Source organism: Papio anubis, chromosome 5 (assembly GCF_008728515.1).
Source record: "Papio anubis isolate 15944 chromosome 5, Panubis1.0, whole genome shotgun sequence".
NCBI lineage: Eukaryota > Metazoa > Chordata > Mammalia > Primates > Cercopithecidae > Papio > Papio anubis.
The window spans coordinates 43,944,221-43,957,052 of NC_044980.1; positions in this window are offsets into that span (position 1 = coordinate 43,944,221).

Consider the following 12,832-nt stretch of genomic DNA (forward strand, 5'->3'; position numbering starts at 1 on the left):
GCATGATAGGCTACATATCACCTTGGTATTAATTCAGCTAGGCTTAATTATCTAGGATTTTAAGTTGATTTTATGAAAATTAACTATGAAGTGCTGTATAGTGAGCCTATCAGGGTAATTAGCATGTATTTCATCTCAAACACATATCATTTCTTTGAATTGGAAATGTTCAATATTCTCCCTCTAGCTATTAGAAGCTATGTAATATATTATTGCTAACTATAGTTGTCTTACCTACTAAGTTTTGAATATCCTTACTGTAAAAATATTAATCACAACATCTGACCAATCAACATTGATTAACTGTGGTTAGTCCTTGATCCATGAAGATCATGAATGACTTTTATTATTCTATTTTCTATGGCTTCAAAGTTATGTTTATGTTGAAGTATATATGGCATTTGTAGTAGGATTATAAACTATCATTAGGAAATGGGATTTCTGTTTTCCTCAGTGATTATTTTCAAATAAGTTTTATGTGAAAATAAAACAACTGTTCTAGATGTATTTTTACAATTAATATATATTTATTTTATAATATGGCAAAGTGATTAAACATCATACCAGTTTACTTTTGTCATTATTTCTATAATTTTACTTTTGTATCAGTATTTTTATGCTCAAATGTCCTATTTTGGAGGAAATCCCCATAGATACAGTAACTATACATCAGTCCTTGGGAAAGTTTGCTCTTCCAATCAAATATCTAACTAGAGAAAATGTCTCCTTGTCCCCTGTAATATTTCTACTGTGCCTTGTCTTCCAGCGTCAATTCTCCACCCATAATTTATTTTGACTCATTGGACAAAGTAACTGAAAATTTGAGGCAAAAACTTCTGGTTGTTTGACTAATCAGTACTCTGGGAACTGATTAAAAAGCTTATATGTTCATTAAACTCACTGTGAAGTTTACTGAGGACCTTTTATATTGATAGTAGAATTATTCAGCAACAGAAGATGAGGTTATTTGATAAATTAGACTGCCCATTGTGCTTAAGGAATGTTTTCCAGAAAATATAAAACTTGCAGAAAAGTGGGGTCCCAGTTAGTCACCCCTCAGTATCAGTCATCATCCATTTCCCCCCTCCCTCTCATAGATGCCACACAGAGACCTCTTAAGTTATTCCGTTACTCCTCCCCCACAGCAGACAAAATCTTGGATGTTCTGTTTGAGAGCCATTAAAATCAGTGGGACTGTGGGTTGAAGGCAAAGGGCAAGATGAAGCCTTGTGATGCTTTGGCTCTCTCCAGAAACCTGAAATATTCTTGATGCCCAAGGCATTTTGTTGCTGCCATAATGCACAGTTTCTTCTACACAACATCAACAATAGCTTTATTATTAGAAACCTTTGAATTAATTAAGATTCCTTTGGCTGAATATGCTACTACACCATGGAAATGAGGAGTAAACAAAAGCAGGCCGACTCTGTCACATCACTCTTTTCTTATCCACCAAGCCTCAACAGAATGAAATGCAGAGGCTTACAAAATGGCTCACTAAGTGATTTTGTAAAAAGATATTCACTCCCTCTTAAATTGCAGAACACACTGCTAGGAAGCCCTTCTAAATTGTTTAACTTCACAGTAGCTTTCGCTTTAAAAAATGTTTGCTGTAAATGTAAATGTACAAATTTGGGGGGAAGGGTGAAATTTTCACACAAAGTTTTCCCAGCAAATGGCAGGAGACAGAAAACATTAATCTTTTTAAATGACTTCATGTTTATACTTATCCCCCGTAATTATGTTACATTCTGTAAAAAGCTGTGTGAAAAAAACCAAAAAAAAAAACAAACAAAAAAAACAGATTAACATTCAAGCTGAAGGTATATTGACCTAAATGAACAGAAGTTTTTTCGGTGTTTAGTTCTAAAAGAAATCTGTGACAGTGGACAGAAGCTTGTCACTTTGGTTCAACTAAAAATAACAGATGAAGCTTTCATTTTTAACTGTCATGTTGAGTATGGAAATATTAAGAAGTATTTTACTACCTAAGATTAAAGAGCTGCTAAGTCCTGTCAATTCTAATAATAAAAATTATAACCCTTAAGTTTGACTTGGCAATGTCTGTCACAGACCTTGCCTCCTCACTTCCAGTATTTCTACCAAATCCAAGCCTTCACAAACCACGCAATCTAAGGAAAGCTGGTGAGCCTCTCTGAGACAGTTTTTTCATCTGAAACAGGGAAAGCATTGCCAGCCCTGTATAGTTTGCTTATGCCCTTTGTATTTCTGCATGTCAAGTACTATTCTGTGTACTTTATAAATATCAACTCAGGCATCCTCATAGTAACTCTATGCAGTAGATACTATTGTTACATCAGCATTTTGCAGATGAGAAAACTGAGTCACAAAAAGTTAACAAACTTGCTCAATGTCACTCAGTTCATGATGTGGTGCAACCAGGAGTAAAAGCTGGTTAGTCTATCTCCAGAATCTATCTTTTAACCACCACAATATTTGGTGTGGATTTTATAGTATGCAAAGCATTCAACATAGTGTGCACTCGGGATTTAATAGCCACCTTTACTATAATTTATAGCTATTTCCAACCAATTAAAGCACAAATTCTTTCCATTTATGTGTGGTCTAATCAAGATGAATAGAATCTAACACTTGGTTTGGGGATCCTTATTATCTCTTTGTTGCTGCTTACTGAAGAAGAAATAAATCTTTTTGCTAAAGATTCTTTTTTTAAAAAGCTATAGAAACCATTGAGATTTGGTGTACCATTGAGATATGGACATTTATGTGGATAGAAACCTGTGTTTTGGAAAACTGAAGAGTCATTTTACGTTGTGCACTGATGAAAAGACAGCAGTTCAATAATGTTAACTCTAGAAACTAGAGGGGGAAAATCGTCTTATCAAAATGACTTCCCAGCCCCTCCATGTGGTTTTTAGAATCAGTCACCTTAAAACTGATTCTAAAAATGTATGCGTGTCGGTGTGTGTGCATATGCGTGTATGTATACCTATTTTATAGGTATACAGAATTTTATAAATAAAGGGAAGTAATATTCAATGTCTGCCCACTCTCCTCACCCTCAGAATTCTCCCTTCCGTGTCCTCCAAGCAGAAAAGTCTCAGAAACTTCCTTGAGACACATGTGGCTAATGAAGAATGGGTTCTTAATAATTCCCTTTGGGACCATGATGAACTTTAGGTGGCTCCCATTTGGTGCTTTTTCTACAGGTAAAGTATTCGGATTAAACTCCATCTCAAAGTACTAAGTAAATAAGAGATTATACACACTGTCTGTTTCAAACCATGATAGGGTATCAGTTCTCTTTTGGTTTTTCCCCACCTTTTTTCAATACACAAGAAAAGGAAAAGCACCATACTGTCCCTGGATGGTTATATAGGAAATAGGAACATACTTTCCACAGACTCACCCTTTTTCCCTAAGACATTTAGAAAAAAATAAATAATATTAACTTAATTGCTTCATTGTATTTTTAAAAAACCCAAAATTTATGTAACAGTCAAGGATTAAAATTATTTTGTGGCCGGATCTCGTTAACACAAATTTATTTCTTATCTGTGGTGCATTTTAAATCATAACTCATTTCTCATAGGAACCTACATAGTATGACTTGATTTTTCTCACCATGGTAAATGTAATAATAACAATACTATTTGAAAAATCTTCTCTGCACAAACTGACACCAGTTTATTTTACTTCCCGCTCATTGTTAAATATTTGCAAATAGAACTTCAAGAAATTTCCCTTGAAACTATGAAGTAGTTAAATGATCTGAGGTAAGTTGTAGAATTTGCTTCAATATTTTATGATTATACTTCATAGCACTGTCCACTTTGGAAACAAAGCACTCAGTAATATTTTCCAATTAAAATTGAAGAAAGATGTTTAATACAAGTTAACTTAAAAGAAAAACTTTTATACTTACAGAAGAATTCTGTCACAGTTCTGCTCACCATTCTTTTTTGAAAGACAGTAAGATTCAATATGTGCTTTCTTTATAGTAAGCAAAAGTGAGAGATGAATAAATGGAAGAGTAGCATTGTCAATATGGAAAATTCCATGAGAATTCAAAGTGGCCACAAAGCTTAATCACATCCTGCACATTTAAGTCTTTCTGTTTTACAAGAGCAACTAAAACCTAGTAAGACAGCAAAATATAAAGTCAACACAATGTTACAATTTCCATAATTTAGCAGGTGTTTGATTTAATATGTTGTAAAATCTCTGTCATAATGAAAAATGATGGCAGACATTTTAAGTTTTTGGCATTGCATAATCTGAAACAGGAAAGTTAGTGGGACGGAAGACAGATGGATATAATGATATAAAGGAAAGGACAGTGAGAGAGGAGGGGAGAAAAAACTAAAAATAATAAACATAATAAATATAGAAGCAGTTCAAAGAAAGGTGTTGCAGGACAGCAATCAAATCTTCAACAGTAGAGAAGGATTGAGTTGAAGACTGAAGAGCTCTGAGGTCGGTAAGGAGGAGTGGGGACAGCATATGACTGAGTCATCAATAGTCCTAAAGCTTTGTGGCACTGTTCAATGTAGTTAAGTCTTGAATTCTAGGTTTATCTTGATTATCTTGGATCTGCCTTTATTGTTTGTTAGCCGCCATCCTTGGGTAAATTACTTAATCATTCTGGGCCTCAGTTTCCTCAGTTGTGCCCCAGCTTCCTCATATGCTTAAATGAGGATAGCAATTGTACTGACTTTGTTGTTTTGAGCAGTACCACTCACTCTTACACTTGGGTAAAGGGGCTCCTGCTCTTTGCCCTGCATGGTAGTGGGCCTTGCATACTACAAACACAAACAAACTGAATTTACTAAAGTACATCTAGGCACATCAGCACTAGCACGGCGCCCTTCAGTATAGATATCTGGTTTCCTGACAACTTTCAAGCCTGAAGGAAATGCTTTTCAAAATCTCTACATCCTTCAGAAAAAAAGAAAACGGTGTCCAATCAGCCTTTGAAGGTTGTTTCTTTGCCCACTAGTTTGAAGTGTTGGGAAGATGGTGTTGGCAGCTCTTGTAAAATCCTTCCTCTCGATATATTTCTATAAACTTCGTTGCTTTCAAGAATGATTTCTTCTTATGATTTTTCCCAACAATAGATCATGCTGTGTTTAAAAAATGATCTAGAACATTTATGTATAGAGTGTAAACTAGGGAAAACTGCACCAAGAAAACTTCTCACTGGCTTTGATCTATTGGTGCTTTCAGTTAAAGTGATTTTTCTTGTATTTAAATAAAAACTTAACAGAGTATAACAAATAACATTGTGCATATGACTCTAAACTGAGTTTAAAATAGAAGGGTGAGTGTGTGTGTATACATATATACACACACGTGTGTGTGTGCATGTGAGTAATGATCATTTTGTCCTTGACCAATGATTCTTCATGTTTTAAATCTGTGAAATAGAGTGCTCTTTGGTATAAAAAAGGAAGTTAGTCCACTCAGTGCAAAAACATAAGGTTTTTATTCCTCTCATCCCAACAGATGCACCATATAATGTTACTTAAACAGTGAATTCTGTTCTAGGTCAAATATTAAAGGGCAATTTGAAGCAAATTGTCACTTGATTTCTGTCTGCTCAGGTATCATCCTTTTCTTCTGACAATGAAAATGTTGTAGTTTAAAGAAATCATAGAGCAGATTAAAAACTTCAACCAGTGAATCAAAAATATACTTTGCAGAAAGCCAAGTTACAAACCTCTAGAGCTGTGTTTCAAATATTTTACTTTATGAAAAAGGGGGACATGATCAAAAATCAAAAGGAACTGGGATGATATTTTGTAATCCTACTTAAAGTTATGTCATAGACCTTGAACCTATCCATTCCTCTCCCCATAATGTCTAAAGTCATGACTATACCAATATGATTAAAATCATTTTAATATCATTGATTGACGTTCTCAGGAAATAAATGGTTAAAAAGGAGAGAGAATCATTTGTTGCCCAAAGGGATATATTTCATATCAGAACGTTTTCTATCTTGAATACCTCAGTAAGTAATATTGCTTTAAGATTTTTTCTATGGTTAATTATTCTCAGCATTGCCAATGAAGTTGTCAGTCACAAGCCATTTATTATACATATTCTCTTTGTCTCCCTCCCTCCCTCTGTCTCTCTCTCGCTTTATATATACACACACACACACACACACACACACATATATATGTGCACACTTACACATACACACACACACACATATATATGGTATATACTCTACATACATATATCTCTCAAGTCCAAAAGTGCTTCCAAGGAGAAAATGTCAAGCCTGAGACAGGTTTTGGAGTGAAAAAAACATGAGTTCAAAGCGTGCTCTGCCTCTTTTTAGCTTGCTTGGACACATTATCTTACCTTGCAAAACATGTATCTTCTTAATTATGAAATCTTCTTAACTATAAAATAGGACGGATAATAATACCTTCTGAAAATATCCTCAAGGATAATAAGATAATGTATATAAATGCTTATCTTAGTTTCTGGCACAAAGGCACACACACAGTAGATATGATTGTTATGCTATTATGAGTATAAATATGTTAATGGAAGTTATCAGCATTTGCTTTCTAGTAACCATCAGTTCTGATCATTGATTGTGATATGATTGTCTTTACGTCATAGAGAGAGTTGGGAAAATAGATGTTATGAAAGGTACCTGAACATGACAACCTACGTTGGGGAGGCAGTGTGTCCAGGGAATGGACAGAAGTTTGAATATCAAACAGTAGGAAACATGAAACCCACTACAGCTTAAAACTTTACCCATGGGAATGCTTCTACACATCTTAACCAGGCTGCCTCATGTGCCCTAAATAGGAACCTCTCAGAAAATTTGTTGTACTTCATCAAAATGTTATGTATTAAGAAGGACTTCCCCTTATTATTTTCTCCCAACTTGAAGACCTCAACATAAGTGCCATTAGATCTCAAGAACTTTATTGTACTTACAACTTTCATAATGGTCACAATCAATTCCAAAGTTAATGCAAAGGCTAAGTTACTAAACCTTGGAAGGTACTATGGGCTTTGTTTGCTAATTTAGCTTTTGCAAGTGAAATTCAAAGTATCTTAAAATAGTTAGACTAACAGGATAAGCAACAAAAATAGTTATTATATGTTTGATTATTTTAAACTTGGATGAATGAAATTCAAAGTAGTTCTTCAATCTAAAATTTCAAGATTACATCGTGACAAGAACTGTGAAGGCGCTGGGATTTAATTTATACTGCTTACAAGCTAATCCATTAGCGTGTGACCACTTTTTAGATGCTGGTAGATAACACAAGATTCCCGAGTCAGGAACAAAGGGCTTTATTACTCCTGGCACAACACGAAGCACGAGCAGCAGATATATTTGTCAGTTTTCCTTGTTGCAGAGTCCCGCAGGACTAGACAGTGGGCCCGGATGGATGCTATGCATAAACACAACAGACTGCTGTCATAGCTGAGGGGCAATCATCTTGGGGATTCCATTGCTTTTACTGAGAGCAGTAAGCAAACCTGCAAGTATCCAAAGCAGGTGGGGTGTTACAACTTCTCAAGGTTATGAGCTGCATGAACAACTTCGAAAAATGGCCCTGCAAAAAGAGCAGTCAAGGTCTTGTTGTCTTGGCATACCTGGCAGGCCTTAGAAAAATACCACAACATGCCTGGGAGCAGTGGCTCATGCCTGTAATCCCAGCACTTTGGGAGGCTGAGGCAGGCAGATGACCTGATGTCAGGAGTTCGAGACCAGTCTGATCAACATGGGGAAAACCTGTCTCTAAAAAATACAAAATTAGCCGGGCGTGGTGGTGCATGCCTGTAATCCCAGCTACTCGGAAGACTGAGGCAGGAGAATCGCTTGAACCTGGGAGGGGGAGGTTGCAGTGAGCCGAGATCACGCTATTCTACCCCGGGCAAAAAAAGAAAAAATTTTTTTCCAAAAAAAAAAAAAAAAAAAAGAAAGAAAGAAAAAGAATAATACTACCACACGTATTTTTTTGTTGTTATGTTTTAGATAATTGCTCTCCAGAGTAAAACAACCAAAAATACGTATTATATTTAATTTACTGCTACTTTTCAATTAAATTACTTAGAAACGATATGTAAGGTGGCTCCAATGGTCCCGACCTCCTACCTACTCTTATCTACTTTTGTTGAGTGTAGTTGGGACCTGTGACTTACATTTATTTATTTATTTATTTATTTATTTATTTATTTATTTTGAGCAGGAGTCTCACTCTGCTGCCCAGGCTGGAGTGCAGTGGCCCGATCTCGGCTCACTGCAAGTTCTGCCTTCCGGGTTCATGACATTCTCCTACCTCAGCCTCCTGAGTAGCTGGGAGTACAGGTGTCCGCCACCTCACCTGGCTAATTTTTTGTATTTTTAGTGGAGACAGGGTTTCACCGTGTTGGCCAGGATGGTCTCGATCTCCTGACCTCGTGATCCGCCCGCCTCGGCCTCCCAAAGTGCTGGGATTACAGGTGTGAGCCACCACGCCCGGCTGATTTACTTTTAACTAGTAGAACATGGTAAACATAATGAGACCTCACTTCTGTGATTGTGTCATGCTGTAAGACTTGTTGGCAGAGTCACTCTAGAGCCTCTTTGCTGGCTTGATGAAGTAAGCACACATACTGGGGAAGCCCATCTGATAGGGAACTCCAGATAGCTTCTAGGACCTGAGGGCAGTCTCTGTCTGGCAGCCAGTTAAATGCCAGATTTTCAATCCTACAGTTACAAAGAAATGACTTTTGCCAACAACCTAAGTGAACTTGGAAGCGAAATCTTTTTCAGGTCTCATGAAAATGTTATCTGGCCAAAATCATTACCGAAATCTTGTGGGACCCTAAACTGAAGACACTGCCAAACCGTGCTCATACTCTTAACCTACAAAAACTGCGAGATAATACGTGTGTTTTTCAGACACGAAATGTGTAGTTTTTTATTATACAGCAACTCCTAACTAATACACTCCAGTAATTAAACCTCTATCAGTGTTATTATAATCAAAATATCACTCTTGATGTTGAATACATCTAGACATTCATTTTTATATACTTTTATTTTAAAATTAGTGTTATCTAGATTTAATTTGTATAAAGATTGTAAGCTGAATCACTAAACCATGATTTTTAACTTGTTAATAAAACTGTGCTGCAGTGAGTACAAAGTGATGGAATAGTAAAAGCTCTGAGCTATTACTGATGAGGGAACACCTTAATGTTTAACACAGGTAGTGTCATGGTATTGGGTAATGTGAGAACTTGCCATCAGTTCAGACACCAATTAGAAAGAGAATATTTTGACCAAAGGGAAATTACTGTCACTTTCTCTATTATTTTGGTGGGGGAAACAAGTATAAGTGGCAGCCAACACTTAGGGAGCTTATTGAGAAAAGTAAATCTCCCCAGAAATAAATTTATAAAGACTAATGACTTTTTAGAAATAGTAATGAGTTTCAACTGAGTAAGAATCCGTCAAAGACAGATGGTATCAGTGGGTATGGGACAAAAAGTAGAGCAGCAGAATATGGGGAAGAAAGAATACTTATCAAACCGGAACACACTGGAACCGTAAGCACGCTGACCAGGAATTGATATGCTTCTTATTAAGTAGAAGCCAAAAATTAATATCAAAATATATTTGTGTAACATCGAGGCTTACTGATTATGATTATGTGTAAGCTAACATTTACTAAACTGTGCCCTGTATATTTTTATGGTGTAGGTTTCTCTGTTCTCAACAAATCATTTTATCATTTTAATAATATCCCAAGTTAAAGCACAGTGATGGGTGCTGCTATACATAGACCCTTGGTCAATGTAGTACTTATATGACTATTATAATTCAGGCCATGTTGCCAAATTAAATAGACTATTTTAAAGTGACTGGCAGTTTTAAGCAATCTTTGTTAATTTTCTGGTGACAACCTTGGAATATATTATTATTATATATTTTGCAGGTAGAAAAATTGAGTTGCATAACATAAATATCACAGTTAATATCATGAAGAATTTATGAAAACAATTTATTGATCACAAAGTATCTATGTATTATTTATTATGAGTACAAAGCAAAATATGTATATTTATGGAAGTTGTGGTTGTGTTTAGATTCTAAAAATATCAGTCACTCAGAGTTTGCATTTCAACCTAAGTTTTTCAGTAGATGTTTCTAAGTCTGAAAGGCTATGATTGAGGTCAAATCAGATATGCTGAAACATTTGGGAACACTATACAAACATTGGGGTATAAACTATTTCTCCCCTGGCAAAAAAACTCTTCACTGATTGCTCATTAGTCAATCTTGGGAGACATAATTTCAGTTTACGCATCTCTATGAATATTTTCTGAAGCACAAATTTCAGATGTCCTACTTGCATTTTATACATAGCTGCCAAAACATTATAGTTCTTTGTTGTGCTTACATTGACAACCCTGGGCCTGGAGGAAATAAGTGTTTGCTTGTTTTCATTCTTTGAGACTCTAAAGAAACAGCATGTTGGACCATTTCACTTTTTACTGTCAGGCTTCAGTGCTCGCTGCCCTTTCTGAAATGCAATAATTAGATGGCTGGGTCATATGGTACATCTAGTTCTAGATCCTTGAGGAATCGCCATTCCTTTACTGGGTATATACCCAAAGGATTATAAATCATGCTGCTATAAAGACACATACACACGTATGTTTATTGTGGCACTATTCACAATAGCAAAGACTGGGAATCAACCCAAATGTCCATCAGTGACAGACTGGATTAAGAAAATGTGGTACATATACACCATGGAATACTATACAGCCATAAAAAAGGATGAGTTTGTGTCCTTTGTAGGGACATGGATGCAGCTGGAAACCATCATTCTTAGCAAACTATCACAAGAACAGAAAACCAAACACTGCATGTTCTCACTCATGGGAACTGAACAATGAGATCACTTGGACTCGGGAAGGGGAACATCACACACCAGGGCCAATCACGGGGAGGGGGGAGGAGGGAGGGATTGCATTGGGAGTTATACCTGATGTAAATGACGAGTTGATGGGTGTTGACGAGTTGATGGGTGCAGCACACCAACATGGCACAAGTATACATATGTAACAAACCTGCACGTTATGCACATGTACCCTAGAACTTAAAGTATAATAATAATAATAAATAAATAAATTTTAAAAACAAACAAAAAATAAATAAATAAATAAATGCAATAATTAGGCAAGGAACTATTTCACTCCCTTAATCTTGTAGGAATTTGCAAAGATTCTGAGATTCATTTCATGTAAGCATTGAGAATGAAGAGCACTGGCCTAAATTTTATTGGTATCTCCAAATCAAAGTGAGGCAAGCAGAATATTGCTAAGACCTTCTTTCCAGTTTTTCACCTGTCTTTGCCTTTTTATTTTTATATGTAACAGCTTTATTGAGATATAATTCACATATTACACAATTCACTCAAAGTATACACTTCAGATTTTGGTATATTCACATAGCTCTGCAACCACCATCACAGTCAAATTTCGGACATTTGCACTACTCCTAAAAGGAACTCTGTACTCATGAGTAGTCACTCTCCATTATGCCCCCAGTCCACCCCATTGCACACTGAAGAAACTACTAAGCACCTTTCTGTAGTTGCCTATTCTGGATATGTCATATGAATAGAATCATATAACATATTATCTTTGGGGACTGGCATTTACAAGTTTCATCTATTTTGTAGCATGTATCAGAACTTCATTTCTTTTACTGTCAAGTAATATTGTATTCAGTGACTATGATTACATTTTATTTAATTGAAGTACACTTAGATTGCTTTTGACTATTGAAGTACACTTAGATTGCTTTTGACACTTAGATTGACTTTTTGACTATTATGAAAAATTCCATTATACATGTACACATTTTTGTGTGACCATGTGTTCATTATTCTAAGAGTGAAATTGATGTGTTATAAGGTAACTCTGTTTAGTATTTTGAGGAAATGCCAGTTTTCCAAAGTGGCTGCATTTTACATCTCCACCAGCAGAGGGTTCCAGTGTTCCCCCATTCTCACAACATCCTCTTCGTTATTGTGGGTCTTTTTTATTATAGGCTTCCTAGTGGATGTGAAGTGGTATCTCATTATAGTTGCGATTTACATACGCCTGATGGTTAATGGTGTTGAAAACCTCTTCCTGTGCTTGTGCCTATCATTCAGAAATAGCTACATATTTGGGGAGTAGATACAACATGACTAGTAAAATGATGTCATTTTGATGTGTTGTGTCTGTGTGATGGTCGTAAGGTCCTAAGGTCCTAATCTATGCAGGATTGTTATTCTTTCAAGGATTGGTCTGATTTTAATATTGAAACAGACAAAATTATATAGTAAACTTGACTGATTGAACCCAGCTAAGTGGTAATCGTACACTGGAGAATAAAATAATATAAAGTAAAATAAACTAAAAACACCAGACATTGTCTTGAACAGTTCAATATAAAGAACATACAGGTATTGCCTAAAGCTTATTTTTTAAATGTTAACTTTAGGAAACTTGGTGCCTTTAGTTTTTTTTTCCATTTAAAAGTGTACATCACACTATGTATATGCCAGACATAGTTGTGGCCTACTTAGAGGGCTAAATGTTAAATTTCAGAATCAATAATAACCTCTCCCTGTTTCAAGATATTTATAAATCCATTTCCCTTTTTAGGATCTTCAGGGAATTTAGACAGGAACTAAGAGTCTTGTACAAAGCATATGCACAACATTGATGGACTTAGTAGATAATGAGGTTGATGATAAATTATCACTTATTTGTTATGTCTCAGAGTGGTTAACATGTACTGGAATGTTACTTGTTAAGAAGG